Here is a 14,832-nt window from a genome sequence, read left to right as displayed (position 1 = left end):
AGGCTGTTTTCACCCTCTCCAGGTGCCTAGAAAGCCTTTGGAGCCTGGGGAGAGCCAAAAATGGGCCTATTGGGCCCACTGTGCCATCGTGTGTCAAAAGCGGGGGAAGTGCATGGGGGGTCATGCGCGCATGCATGGGGGCAGTGCGTGGGGAGCATTGAATTATGGGTGTGGGCACGCGTGCACATTCCTCCCACACTCCCCCCGCTTTTGGCACATGACAGCAAAAAGGTTAGCCATCACTGACTTATACTATTTCAGATAAGTGTGTCTAGACTTTTCTTAAAAACCTCCAGTGATGGAGTGCCCATGATTTCTGAAGGCAAGCTGTTCCACTGGTTAATTGTCCTCACTGTTAGGAAGTTTCTCCCAGGTTGCTTCTCTCTTTGGATAGTTTCCAGCCATTGTTTTTGTCCTGCCCTCTGATGCTTTGTAGAATAATTTGACCCCCTCTTCTTTGTGGCAGCCCCTCAAATACTGGAATACCGCTATCATTCGCCCCTAATATTTCTTTTCTTGAGACTAGCTAAACCTAAAAATAGGTAAGTAAATGCTACTCTGCTAGCCTTGACTTTTTCTTGAACAGCCAGAAATTCTGAAAGAAATGAATAATTCTGATACAAGGAAATGTCTCTGAGTTGTTAAATCGGTGATCTAACATTTCAAGCTGAGTGTTGCCCTGCAGCAGTTTACAACAGAATATACACAGTGATATACCTCAAGTTTACTGATCTATTGAGCACACACAAAGGCAATACAAAACTTGGGAGCACAAAACGTTCCTGTTCTTAATTCACAAATATATATTAAAACTAAATTTTAATTTAGAGAGCATTGTAGTCTTCTAGTCTTTTATGCAGTCTGCAGTGAAACAGATGGCATTCTGAAAGGATCCAATCTGGGTCGGTCACCAGAACTAGCAGTTTAGTGAGAGAGAAGTTCCCTGAGGATGTGCATCAGGGGTGAAATGCTACCGGTTCACTCTGGTTCGGGTGAACCGGTAGCGATAAAAACTACCATTTTGGGTGAACCAGTAGTAAAAAAAAGCTACCGGTTCAATCGAACCGGTAGTTTAAAAAAGCAGTTTCCAATGATCAGCTGTGTAGCGGGGTTTAGCTTTGCTAGAAAGCAGGAAATAGCGCGCCACAGCTGATCCCCCCCTCGCTGTTCTACTTACCTTCCCAAGCCTCCTTTTGGCGCATACTGCGCATGCATGTGTGCACAGAGCATGCGTTTGGTGTGCACTGCACATGCAGCGCATGTTTTGCGGCCAGAATGAGCGCGCGCAGCACGCACCAAAAGGAGGCTTGGGAAGGTAAGTAGAACAGCAGGGAGGGGGATCAGCTGTGTAGCGCAGTTTAGCTTTGCTGGACAACAGGAAATCCTGCTTTCTAGTGAAGCTAAATCACATGCCAGAGCTGATCCCCCCCCCTCACTTCTACTTACCTTCTCAAGCCTCCTTTTGGCATGTACTGCGCATGTGCATGCGCACACACACAGAGCGTGTGTTTGGTGTGCACTACACATGCGCATGTTTGGCGGCCTGCAAACCAGTTTGGATTTCACCACTGATGTGCATCAACCCAAGTCTGAAAGTTTGGAAGACTAAACCACTGGTGACCAACCCAGATTGGATCTTGTAATATTATCCTGGAACAATATATACTGCTCAAAAAAATAAAGGGAACACAAGCAGAAGACATCCGAGATCTGAATGAATGAAATAGCCTTATTAAATACTTCGTTCGTTACATACAATAATTTATACACTGCTCAAACAACTAAAGGGAACACAAAACTACTATATGTAATGAACAAGTATTTAATAAGGCTATTTCATTCATTCAGATCTCGGATGTCCTCTGCTTGTGTTCCCTTTATTTTTTTGAGCAGTGTATTTGCCTTGATTCATGACTCTCAATTTTTTGCAATTACTTTAAACATTAAATTTAATTCAAAGAAGTGATGAATGTATAATATACATTTAAGGTTTCAAAAAAGCTGATTACTTTCCATTTGCAAATCTGTATGTTGATTTAAAATGCAATTTATTATTAATTGGTGAATCAGTCTATATTTCTAAACATAGTATCTCCTTTGAATTATGCATCTTTCACTATTAACTATTAAGTTAAAATAGGCAAGAAAACGGAAACCCAAATTAGTTCAAATCACCAGGACTAGCTAGATTACATCCCAAGGTTATGAAGGAACTGGCAGAAGTGATCTCAGAACCACTGAATTATATCTTTCAGCAATCCTGGAGCACCAGGAAATTACCAGAGGACTGGTAATGTAGTTCCCATCTTCAAAAAAGGAAAAAAAAAATAGATCCAGGAAACTACAGACCTATCAGTCTGACCTCAATACCTAGGAAGATTCTGGAAAAGATAACCAAGCAACAAATCACGAACATCTAGAGGCAAACAAAGTCATAGCCAAAAGCCAACATGGTTTGCATTCTTTGACAAAATTAGTGCACCAGAGGAATGCTGTGGATATAAATTATTTGGACTTCAGTAAGCATTTGATAAAGTAGACCACAATCTACTACTTGATAAGATAGAAAAATGTGGGTTAGAAAAGCATCATCACTAGATGGATTTGTAACTGGCTGACCAACCGCACTCAATATGTAGTCCTCAATGGAACTACATCTACATGAAGGGAAGCATGTAATGGGATACCCCAAGGCTCTGCTTTAGGGCCAGTACTCTTCAACATCTTCATCAATGATTTTGGAAGAGGAAATAAATGGAAACTCATCAAATTTGCAGATGACACCAAGCTGGCGGGAATGGCCAACACTCCAGAAGATAAGCTTAAGATACAGAAGGATCTTGACAGACTTGAACATTGGGAGCTATCTAACAAAATGAAATTCAATGGTGAAAAAAGTAAGTTTCTACGTTTAAACAATCAAAACCAAATGCACAGGTATAGTATAGGTGGTACTTGGCTCAATAAAGCCAACACAGTTTTAGGCTGCATTAACAGAGAGATAGAATCAAGATCACATGAAGTGTTAATACCATTTTATAATGTACTTGGAATACTGCATCCAGTTTTGATCGCCATAATGTAAAAAGATGTTGAGACGCTAGAAAAATTGCATAGAACAACCAAGATGATTAGGGGACTGGAGGCTAAAAGATATAAAGAATGGTTGCTGGAATTGGGTATGTCTAGTTCTGTGATGGTGAACCTATGGCACACGTGCCACAGGTGGCACGCGAGCGTTGCCCTAGTTCAGCTCCAGCACACACATCTGAATTTTGGGCCTTCCGGACTCACCCAGTCGGGAAACAGACTGTTTCCGGTCTCCAGAGGGCCTCTGGAGGGTGGGGGGATCCATTTTTCACTCTCTCCAGGCTCCAGAGCCTTTCTAGGAGCCTGGGGAGGGCGAAAACGGCCTTCCAACCCCCCCCCCCAGGCCCTCTGGAAACCGGAAACGGCCCGTTTGCAGACTTCCAGTGGGAAGGCCCATTTTTCACCCTCCCCAGGCTCCTAGAAAGTCTCTGGAGCCTGGGGAGGGCGAAAAACAGGCCTACCAGGCCCACCGGGCCATCACGTGCCAAAAGTGTGGGGAGCGTGGGGAGGGCATTGAATTATGGGTGTGGGCCAGCGCACGTGACACCCTCCCCCGCTCCCCCCGCTTTCGGCACGTGACGGCAAAAAGGTTCGCCATCATTGGTCTAGTTTAATGAAAAGAAGGACTAGGGGTAACATTATAGCAGTGTTCCAATATCTCAAGGGTTGCCACAAAGAAGAGGGAGTCAGGCTATTCTCCAACGCACTTGAAGGCAGGATAAGAAGCAATGGATGGAAACTAAGCAAGGAGAGAAGCAACCTAGAACTAGGGAGACATTTCCTGACAGTTAGAACAATTAATCAGTGGAACAACTTGTCTCTAGAAGTTGTGAATGCTCCAACAGTGAAAGTTTTTAAGAAGACGAGATTGGACAACCATTTGTCTGAAATGATGTTTTCTGCCTGAGCAGGGGGTTGGACCAGAAGAACTCCAAGGTCCCTTCCAACTCTGTTATTCTGTTCTCTTATTAACTACTACAATAATGATAACACAAAATCAAAGAAATTCTATATTTTGAAGTCCAGGACTTGTTACTGATGGGTTATATAAAAAGAGTTTATAATCTTGATTTGTGTGCTATTCAGACCAAAAAAGGAATGCAAAGTCTTCTGTATTGCTAATAATATAAGTCATTGCATCTATTTTCCTAAAGGTAAGAACTCTATTATAATAATGTTACAGCTAGAAAGGAAGCTAAATATTACCAAGCATTTAACTCCACAATGCAGGCATAAAATTATCTGAACAATATAATCCACAGTGCAGGTAGTGGCCAACCTATGACTGTAATAGAGACTGCTGGTTGTAAAATGGATCATCAACATGACTGACCTGCTTATATCATTTTTTTCCAGTGGTCATTAAGTGACTGACATGGTTATAAAGTGCTCATCACAGTAATTAAGCAAACACTGCAGTTATTAAGCAAAAAGTTTGGAAATATAAATAATGAAGACTGATTGCCGAGTGCCCAGCATGCAGTCATGCGATTGGGGTGGGTGGGGGGGGTCCCATTGTAATACTGAAACCAGGTTGTAAGTGGTCCCAGGTAGATCTATCCTAACTTCCAAACGCTAGTAAGTTACCTGTTGTAAGTCAGACTATCTGTAACATGAACAAAATGTCTACAAAGTATGTCTACAAAAAATATTAAATTAAAGCTAAAATTACCTTTTATCAAATGTTTCTTAATATGATAGCTTAAAAAAAAGGTAGCTAAACAAGTACAGTAACTGATTATGTAACTATGGGTCTAGCAAATTGAATTTGTTAATTCTAGCATTATTTTTGTTACAAAATTACTGTATGTTTTATTTATTTATTATTCAAATTTCTATACCGCCCTTCTCCTTTCGGACTCAGGGCGGTGAACAGCCAAAATAAAAACATCTATACATAACATTACAGTTAAAAATAGAGTTAAAATAATTTATAAATTTGACCCGTAATTTAAAACTTGTCAATTTAAAATCAATATTAAAATGTTTGTAAAGTGGACGGAGTTCCAGGTATGGAACACGAGGTAGTTCGGGGGGGATGGACAGACCCTATGAGGCTCCGCATAAGAGCTGAAAATCCTCCCTGCTGAAATCCAAGCAGGATTTTAAGCCCCTGAGCAGAGAGGCACTTGTGCGCACCCTGTGGCTGGCCTCGCAGGGCCTCTCCCTCCTTCCTGAGGCACTCTTCTGTATCTCTATCTTACCACATTGACTCTCCACTATATTTGCTTGGATTTTGGCTCCCTCTTACTGGTGACTGACTGAAAAAACTGCCTGCCAAAAGAGATCAGCTCTCTTCCATGCACAGAAGGGAACTTCTTTAGTGGAGTGCAGGAACGTGAGTGAAATCTTCAGGGTTTTGGCCCCGATTCTGCACCCACATAAGGAGTTCAGCTTCCCTCTATGCTTGGAAGGAAACTCCTTTGGTGGGGTGCTGGAACAGAGCTGTAATTATCAGGATTTTGGCTGTTTCTGCACCCCTCTGAAGGAGATCAGTTCCTCTTGGGAGGCAGCTCTTTCAACCAGCCCTTTTTGGCTTCAGATTTTAAGCTGTCTCTGGGGCCCTACTGGGTGAAATCTTCATAATATAAAATAATTGTGTCAGCATTCTTGAGATGTACTGAATTTAGTATTCATATATTAAAAAAAATAAAAAGGTAAAACAAGATACTAATTTAATGTATAAGTAATACAAGAAAATTATTGTTTTCTTAAATATGTAGTAATGAATATGGATGTAAATCACAGAGTATATTTTCTTAAAATTATAGAAAGATTGTACAGGTGGGACTAGCTGTAAATAAAATAATCTTACAGTTGTTGCCAGAATGGCAAAGTATTGGCAAATATAAAGTGAAGGTTTTAACATTTCCTAGCTGATGTTTGTCTGCATATTTATAACAATCTTTATATGCTGCGTCAGTTGGACAAATTTAGCTCTAAAATCCTTATTCTCCAGTCCAATTATGATACAGGATTTACTGAATTCATTTAGTTAGTAGCAAATTTTCATTCTGTTTGGCCTATCTTTCATGCACTGCTTTGCCTAATTTAAAGAAATTAAATACCGTATTTTTCGGAGTATAAAATGCACCTTTTTCCCCTCTTAAAAGGGGGTGAAAATTTAGGTGCATCTTATACACCGAATGCAGCCCCGCCCACCCACTGGCCCCCACCCTTTGGGCTTTGCTTCCCAGCAGTTACCTCCTTGCAGCAAACAGCAAGAAAAAACAGCTCCTTTCAGCTTCAGCACTGCCTAATTAGCACAAGTTGATTGGATCGGCCTCCCGACTTTCAGCTGATTTCCTCTCAGCTGTTTTGCCAGGGCCTCTGCTGCTTGCTTCAAGGAGGTAAACTGCTGCAGATTTTTTTTTTCCCTTGTCCTAATCAAGCTATGCTGAAAACGAAAATGAGAAGTATTTTTTGTCATGTTTTTGAAAAAGCCTTTCTTCTATGTTGGTAACATTCTCTCCATCTGCTCCTTTCATTTTGAATCCTTTGTTTTCAGACAGAGTATGGAGGTGGAAATACTACCTCTGTTGCTGTTGATTTCCTCTGATGGTATATTGTTGTTCTTCCAATTTTGTGCATATATTATTCTCGCTGCTGTCTTCACATTTTTTTTTAACAACTATGTACTCCATCTAGTCCTGGAGCCTTTCCTGTATAATTTTTTTTTATATTTTCTGATTTCTCCATAGTAGATACAGGACTGTTCATAATTTGGGATTGTGAACGTTTTTGCAAATTTTGTTTTGTAAAGTATTCTTCATTTTTTTCTGAGAAAATATCTTATGTTTATACAAACTGAAATAATAAAGTTTTCTGTATACTCACTTTGTCTGCTAATAACTTATCTCCTTTTTTAAATTTTCAGTATTATTTTCTTTTCTTTTTCCCTTCTCAGTTTACATGCCAATCATTTTCCACGTTTATTTGCAAATTCAAAATTCTTCTGCTTCACATATTTCAATGTTGTCACTATTTCTCTTATAGTTAGCATAGATTGTTATTGTTGAAATTTAATCTGATATATATCATACAGATAGTCCTTGATTTACAAGTTCATTTAATGACCGTTCAAAGTTACATCACTGAAAAAAGTGACATGACTATTTTTCACACTTATAACCACTGCAGCATCCCAATAGTCGTGAGATCAAAATTCAGATAAAGTCTATACTTATCTACAAAGATGAATACATTCAAAAAGTGATTCAGAAACACAGAAGGGTGGTTCTAGTGTGCATAAAATTGGCTATGCAAAAACTGTAAATTCATGAAAATCTGTTTCCTCCTCCCCATTGTTGAACTAATATGCCAATTGGGGAAACCACCATTTCAGCAATTTAGTTGTGAGGAGGAACCGTCTGGGGGTCAAATAGGTTGATTTCTAGTTTCTTCTTTTAACCCAGAGGAAAAAATATGGTCTCCCTCTTGTTCAAGGGACAAAATAAGCCGTGATGTTATTTCTAAGTACGTTGGAGCTGTCTAAACCACGATTTTCCTCACCAGAAATCCCCAGAAGTATTATTTCTTTAATATAGTTGCACCTGTAGGTTATGAAAGAATGCACAACTATAAATACATGACTAGGCTTTTAGAAACTATATACTTAAAAATAGAGTCCTACAGAGTTATTATTAACACTGGCATTTGATTTTAAGGGTTTCTTTTGAAGAGATGCTATGTGTAATTTATTAACTTTCAATTAAAAGAGAAAACAAACACATTCACATTTGAAATGATTTATCACTTCCTAGTTAAGCATTTTAGAAAATGTATATGACCACACATCTTTCATACATAATTCTGGTTGGCTAACAACCATTCACAAGAAAAAGAATCTCTAGAAAAAAAGAGAAAGCACCATTAAAACAATTATAATTACTCCAGTGCTATATAACAAAATCACAGCACAAACCACATTTGGCAACCCCATGGAGAGTATAGAGCAGTAATCCAATTGGGAAGTGACTAAAGCATGAGTGACAATAAGCAGAGCTTCCCAATTCAACAATGGGCTGATGCACAAGATACAGTTGAAATAAGTCATCCTAGCCATAGCTGCCACATGCTCTTCAGGACTCCCAGGGTGCCCATCAACTCTGTATGGGGAAGTGTGTAGACAATTAGAGAGATGACCTCAAATTTCCTGCTCATTCCTATCACTCTGCCTGGGGTATTCTGTACATGTGGGATAGAGGAGGTTAAGGCTAAAGAGGGAGGGGTGGTGTAGAGAGTCAGGGAGATGATTCTGAGGGAAGTTAACAAGACCATTAAATAATCAACGCAGATTAAAACATTCCTTAAGACTTAAGAAACAAAATAGTATTTGGAAGAGATTTCCTGATGCATTGGGATGGAATATTGTAATGGGGCTGTAAGAGTAACCTTGAGGAACCAGAGGAAGAGCCATAACCAAGACAATGGTCAGACAAAAGAAATGTGTGTCTGAGAAAGAAATGTAATCTGAGAAGGCATTTTAGGCCTGACTCTCTCCAGTTCTCTTATAGATAGAGGTAGGTAATGGGGAGGCACATTTAGTCTTGCAAGATTCTTCGGGACCCTGTGGCTCCCGATGACGTGGATAGGATTCTGGGTAGGCTTAGTGCTGCCACATGTTTATTGGACCCGTGTCCCTCCTGGTTGGTACTGGCCTCCCGGGAGGTTACACGAGGCTGGCTCCAGGGGATTATAAATGCTTCCTTGAGTGAGGGTGCCTTTCCCGCCGCCTTGAAAGAGGCGGTGGTGAGGCCCCTCCTCAAGAAGCCATCCCTGGACCCGGCTGTATTAGTAAATTATCATCCGGTCTCCAACCTTCGTTTTGTGGCGAAGGTTGTCGAGAGTGTGGTGGCACGACAGCTACCCCAGTACCAGGAGGAAGCTGTCTATCTGGACCCGTACCAGTCGGCTTCAGGCAGGGGTACAGCACAGAAACGGCATTGGTCGCGTTGGTTGATGATCTCTGGAGGGCTCGGGACAGGGGTTGCTCCTCTGTCCTGGTCCTATTAGATCTCTCAGTGGCTTTTGATACCATCGACCATGGTATCATGCTGCAGTGGTTGAGGGGATTAGGAATTGGAGGCACCGTGTTATGGTGGTTCTCCTCCTACCTCTCTGACCGCTCACAGCTTATGTTGGCAGGGGGGCAGAGGTCGACCTCGAGGCGCCTCGCTTGGGGGGTGCCGCAGGGATCGGTCCTCTCACCCCTTCTGTTCAACATTTATGTGAAGCTGCTGGGTGAGATCATCCATGGCTTTGGGGTGAGAGTCCACCAGTACGCTGATGACACCCAGCTGTACATCTCCACCCCAAACCACCCCAATGATGCCCTTGATGTGATGTCCCACTACCTGGAGGCCGTGCGGGTCTGGATGGGAGAAATAGGCTCAAGCTCAACCCTTCCAAGACTGAGTGGCTGTGGCTTCTGGCGTCCCAGTATAGTCAGCTGGTGCCATCGTTGGCTATTGGGGGTGAATCTCTGCCTCCCACAGAGAGGGCTCACAATCTGGGCGTCCTCCTGGACTCACGGCTGTCTTTAGAAGAGCACATGACTACTGTAGCCAGGGGGGCTTTTTGGTAGCTGTACTGGATGCAGGATTTGTCCAATACAGATAAAAATCTTTTTTGTTTTATTCTAACCACCCTATATAAATTACTGGACATTACTACTACATTTTATCCTAACTATTGCAAGTACAAGCAATACAACCAAAACAAACTAGTGTCTTAGAGTTTATAAGAGCTGATTTCAACAAATTTAGGAAAGCTTGGGAAGAATTCCCAAGGAGAACACAACTCAAAAAGCATGGGAAATGCTGAAAAGGGGGGTGATAGAAGTCCAGTCGAGCACAATACTACTATAAGAGAAAAATAAGAGATTCCAGAAGAAACGAGCATGGCTGCATATAAACTAAAATACAAAATGGACAAATGGAAGAAGTAAAAAGAGGGGAAGATAAGTAAGGCAGATTAACAGCAAATAGTTAGAACCTACAAAGATGAAGTCAGGAAAGCTAAGGCTCAGAATGAACCAAGGCTTTCAACAAATGTCAAAAATAATTTTAAATACCTTCTTTCAACAAGTAATAAACAAAAAAAAATCAAGAAAATGATTGGTCATTAAACAGAGGAGATGGCAAAAAGGTGATGAGCAAGGAGAAAGCAGAACTACTTAATTCATTCCTTTTATCTGTAGAAAAGAAAAATCAGTCCAATTTATAAAAACAGCACCATAAAATACATATTAGAAATACAAGCCAAAATAGGCAAGAAAAAGGAAAGACAACACCTATACACTTTAGATAAGTTCAAACCACTAGGACCAGATGAATTATGTCCAAGAGTTCTGAAGGACCTGGCAAACATGATCTTGGAACCACTTAACTGTATCTTTCAAAGATCCTGGAGCACTGCGGAATTACCAGAGAACTGGAAAAAAGTTGACATCAGGGTGGATAAAAATCAATGATTTTTTAAAAAAAAATAAAAAAAAATCAGATTTTTTTTATTTAAATCGGATTTTTTTTATTTTTATTGAATTTATTTTAATAAAAAACTTTTGGGGTAAAAATCTATCGTAAGATAGTTTTCTATTTAAGATACATAAATAATTTAGTTTATTCAACATGAAATGGAGCTTAGTTATGTAGCATGAGGCTGTATATTCTGCAACACTGGGACTATCGGTGAGTCAACAGTGGGTCAAAGGAGTAGCAGAGATGACAGTTGCTCTTTAAAAATTATGATTTAAATCGAGTTGATTTAAATCAAGCCTTTTTACTAGTGATTGAAATCATGATTTAAATTGTGATTTAAATCAACTCGATTTAAATCAAATCCACCCTGGTTGACATGGTTCCCATTTTCAAAAAAAAAAAGGGGGGGGCATCAATACTTGGGAAGATCCTGGAGAAAGTAATCAAGCAATGGAACTGTGAACATATAGAAGCAAGCAAAGCTATTACTAGAAGTCAACAGGGTTTGTTAAAAGCAGATCATTCCAAACAAATCTTATTGCAATCTTTGGCAAAGTGACTAAATTAGGGGACCAGCAAAATGTTGTAGACATAGAATACTGGGACTTCAGTAAAGTATTTGACAAAGTAGACCACAAACAACTTCTTGTTAAGATAGAACGGATGTTGCTTACCTGAACGTCCCTTCTCGACGCGCAGCTGGAGAATCCAAAGCTTCGGGTTGTTCAGTAGTTGGGTAGCCTACACTGAGTGTGTTCCTTTAAGAGATTTCTCTTCAGACACGCCCACTTGCTCAACAGAGTCCCAGTTTTGTTCACGAAGTAAGGAGCAGTAGAGCGTAAGGAAGAAATGTTCAGCAGCCAGGCTGGGTGGGTTGGATTCTCCAGCTGCGCGTCGAGAAGGGACGTTCAGGTAAGCAACGTCCGTTCTCCAACGCGCAGCTTGGAGAATCCAAAGCTTCGGGATTTACCCAAGCAAGTTCAGACAGGGAGGGAAACTGGCTGCTGCACGTCGTCTGAAGAGTTGCATATAGCTTGGAGCACCCGACGACCAAAGGATGCCTCCCCCGAGGCAAAGGAGTCCACCTTGTAATGCCTGATGAAGGGATTCAAGGATGACCAGGTAGCCGCTCTGCAGATGTCAGAGACGGAGGCATTAGTGGCCCAGGCGGCCGTTGTGGCGGCGCTCCTGGTAGAGTGTGGAAGGATCCTCTGCGGAACCGGTCTGTTCCGAGCTGAATAAGCCCTGGAGATGCAGGATTTAATCCATCTCCCAATTGTTGTGGAAGAAACCTTCCGGCCCATGGAAGGGGGCAGAAAGGAAATGAAGAGCGATTCTGATTTCCGGAAATGCTCCGTTCGTTTAATATATCTGCACAGGGCCCGTCGGACATCTAAGAGGTGCCAGTCTGCTTCCCGAGGATGTCGAGGTTCGGGGCAGAAGTCCGGTAGGATTAATTCCTGGGTTCGATGGAAAGAGGAATTTACTTTAGATAGAAACGAGGGGTCTAGTCTCAGTACCACCCGATTTGTGTGAAAGACACAGAGGTCGCTTCTCACCGAAAGGGCCGTGAGTTCTGATATACGGCGGGCCGAAGTAACTGCGACCAGGAACGCTACCTTAAGTGTCAGAAAACGGAGGCTGATGGAAGCGAGAGGTTCAAATGGGGGATGCATGAGGGCCTGAAGGACCAGAGACAAATCCCAGGTCGGGTATCGATGTATAACAGGTGGGCGCAGGTTGGTTGCTCCTCGCAGAAAAGCGCGAATCGTAGGGTCCTGAGAGAGAGGAAGCGTTGCAGAAGCAGAGAGGACAGTACTGAGAGCCGCAACCTGGCGACGAAGAGTGTTAGGCGCAAGGTGCTTGTCCATGCCCTCCTGAAGGAATCCCAGCACTTCAGGAACGGAAGCAGACGTTGGATCCAGGTGGGATTTAGCACACCAGGAACAGAAGGAAGTCCAAGTTGCGTTGTAAATTCGGCACGTTGACGGCCGCCTTGACGCCTGAATCGTGGGAATCGCATTGCTAGGTACGTTGACTCTCCTTAGCAAGATCCTCTCAAGCGCCAGGCAGTCAACTGCAACCACTGCGGATCTGGGTGCAGAATGACCCCCTGGCTGAGGACGACCCTGTCCCCTGGAATCCGCCATGGTCGTGCCACCGACAGGTCCATCAAATCCGCAAACCAGGACCTCCGAGGCCAGTGGGGAGCGACCAGAACGACGTCGGCCCTGTCTGCTATTATCCTGCGGATCAGGCGAGGAAGGAGTGGTAGAGGGGGAAAGGCATAGAGGAGACCCCTGGGCCAGGGAGAGGCAAGGGCATCGACTCCCTCCACCTGAGGACACTGGTACCGGGTGAAGAACCTGGGTAGGTGTGTGTTGTCGCGGCTGGCAAATAGATCGACTAGAGGCATGCCGAATCTGCGAACTATCTCGGCGAACAGATCCGGGTGGAAGCGCCACTCGGCGTGGTCCAGGTGTTGCCTGCTGAGCCAGTCCGCTGTGATGTTCGTGGTCCCGGCGATGTGCTCCGCTACGAGGGACAGGACATGCGTCTCCGCCCAGATCAGAAGCAGGGTCGCTTCCTCCATCAGTGGGCCCGAACGGGTCCCCCCCTGGCGATTCACGTGCGCCTTTGCTGTTACATTGTCCGTGCGTATTAGGACATGGTGCCCCGACACAATCTGCTGGAATCGTTGGAGGGAAAGGCGGATCGCACGGAGCTCCAACCAGTTGATCCCTTTGCGACGCTCCTCTGTTGACCACGTACCCTGGGCAACGTGAGAGAGAAGATGACCTCCCCATCCCGACAGGCTGGCGTCCGTTGTCACTACCAGGCACTGTAGGTTTTGGAAGCAACAGCCCTGCTGTAGACTCTGGGAGGACCACCAGAGGAGAGACCTTGAGACCTCTGGCGGGAGGGATACTTGTGCGGAAGAGTTGCTTTTCCTGGCCTTCTGAAAGGGGAGGAGGAACCATTGGAGCTGGCGGGAGTGAAACCTCGCCCAAGGGACGACGGACAGGCAGGATATCATTTTGCCGAGCAGTCGGGACAGGAGCAGCAAGGTCACCCTCCGAGAGGAAAGGACCTGAAAGGCTAATGACTGGAGACTGGAGCACCGGTCCGGTGACAGGAACACCTGGCCTTTTACTGAATCTATTACTGTCCCGAGGTGAAGAATACGAGTAGTGGGCTGCAACTGGCTCTTCGGGATGTTGAGGGAGAAGCCATGATGACGAAGGCAACGACACACCACTTCTAGGTCTCGAGAGGCCCGGACCGGGGAGGGGGAGAGCACTAGGATATCGTCCAAGTAGCAGTGGAGCCGTACCGGATGTTGACGTAGATGGGCCGCCACTGCTGCCAGGAGCTTCGTAAAGGTTCTTGGGGCGGAGGAGAGGCCGAAGGGCATTGCTCTGTATTGGTAATGCCTGTTGTTGTAGGCAAAGCGTAGAAAACGACGATGGGACAGCCGTATGGGTACGTGGAGATACGCTTCTTTCAAATTGATAGAGGTCATCCAGTCCGTTGGTCGAATGGAAGCCAGAATCGATTGGAGGGACTCCATTTTGAACTGATGGTATACGATAAATTCGTTCAGCCTCTTGAGGTCTAGGATGCCCCTGTGACCCCCGGACGATTTGGGGACCAGGAAGAAAATTGAATAGAAGCCGGTCCCGCGATGATGGTGGGGAACCGGTTCGATGGCTTGAATTTGAAGGAGGTGATGGATTTCTGCCTCCATTAGCTGGCGCTTGTCCAGGTTGGGAGAAATAGGGCATTGGACAAAGTGTGAGGGAGGTCTGGAGCGGAACTCCAGGGTAAGGCCCAGACGAATTGTCTGGAGCACCCAGGCGTCCGTTGTCGAGATCTCCCACTGGGGAAGAAAATGAGTCAGACGGCCACCAATGGGAAGATGGATGTAGTCACTTCCCTCTTCTAAAGGTATGGGATCCCGTACCTCGAAAGGGCCGTTTGGGTGCTGGGGCCTTTCGACCACGGTCTCTGAAGGAGGGTCTATCGAAGGAACGGTCGAATCCTTGAGAATAGGACTTTGAGGAGAAGGACCCCGAAGGTCCGGCGTCGTTCCGAAAGGGCTGCCTGGTGGAATAGGACGATGGTTTACTGTCTGCCCTTTTATAAGAGGATGGCATTACCTTCCGTTTATCCTTGTCCTCGACAAGGATGGGGTCTAAGGCTTCTCCAAAAAGACAGGAACCTTTATACAGAGTTGAAGCGAGGCGCCATCTAGACTTGG

General features: G+C 44.0%; 1 protein-coding gene across 2 annotated transcripts in view; it reads right to left on the bottom strand.

Moving 5' to 3' along the window:
- FBXO11 (F-box protein 11) overlaps positions 1–14,832 on the bottom strand; it is a 77,509-nt gene that overhangs the window by 25,275 nt on the left and 37,402 nt on the right. The gene's annotated exons all lie outside the window — the stretch shown is intronic.

This window comes from Pituophis catenifer, unplaced genomic scaffold (genome assembly GCF_029215685.1).
Source record: "Pituophis catenifer annectens isolate HBS135680 unplaced genomic scaffold, rPitCat1.0.hap2 SCAF_1, whole genome shotgun sequence".
NCBI classification, from domain to species: domain Eukaryota; kingdom Metazoa; phylum Chordata; class Lepidosauria; order Squamata; family Colubridae; genus Pituophis; species Pituophis catenifer.
Note: the sequence above shows the minus strand (reverse complement) of the source record. Positions and strands in the feature narration are given on the sequence as shown.